The 430-nt window shown below is 39.3% G+C and overlaps 1 protein-coding gene and 1 long non-coding RNA gene across 2 annotated transcripts in view; one reads left to right on the top strand and one right to left on the bottom strand.

The window, feature by feature from the left end:
* Positions 1-401, top strand: part of LOC117956513 — a 6049-nt gene extending 5648 nt beyond the window's left edge. Inside the window, exon 3 of the long non-coding RNA XR_004659298.1 lies at positions 332-401. This is a non-coding gene — a long non-coding RNA (uncharacterized LOC117956513). The remainder of the gene's footprint in view (positions 1-331) is intronic.
* The window catches only part of LOC117956476 (oocyte zinc finger protein XlCOF6.1-like), a 59752-nt gene that overhangs the window by 47948 nt on the left and 11374 nt on the right, over positions 1-430 (bottom strand). The gene's annotated exons all lie outside the window — the stretch shown is intronic.

The raw sequence follows: 430 nt of genomic DNA, 5'->3' as shown, positions 1-430 counted from the left end.
TCCATCTGACCAACACATTTATGTCTTTTGACAAGAGAACGCCAGACAAATCTCTTGTTACAAACACTGCAGCTGAATCTCTTCTCTCCTGTGTGGACTACCATGTGTGACCGTAAATGTCCTCTCTGTGTAAAAGATTTCTTACAGACAGAGCAGCTGAAAGGTTTTTCTCCTGTGTGGATTTTCATGTGATTTTGTAAATTTCCATTCTGTGTAAAATATTTCCTACAGACTGAGCAGCTGAAAGGTTTTTCTCCAGAATGAGTTATCATGTGTCTCTTCAGGGTTCCACTATCAGTGAAAGCTTTATCACACTCAGAGCAGCTAAAAGGTTTTTCTCCTGTGTGGCTTCTCATGTGTTTCTGTAAACTTTCACTCTGTGTAAAAAATGTATTACAAACTAAGCAGCTGAAAGGTTTCTCTCCTGTGT

The sequence above is a fragment of the Etheostoma cragini genome, chromosome 14 (genome assembly GCF_013103735.1).
Source record: "Etheostoma cragini isolate CJK2018 chromosome 14, CSU_Ecrag_1.0, whole genome shotgun sequence".
NCBI classification, from domain to species: domain Eukaryota; kingdom Metazoa; phylum Chordata; class Actinopteri; order Perciformes; family Percidae; genus Etheostoma; species Etheostoma cragini.
The sequence above is the reverse complement of the archived record's forward strand: the minus strand, read 5'-3'. Positions and strand labels throughout refer to the sequence as shown.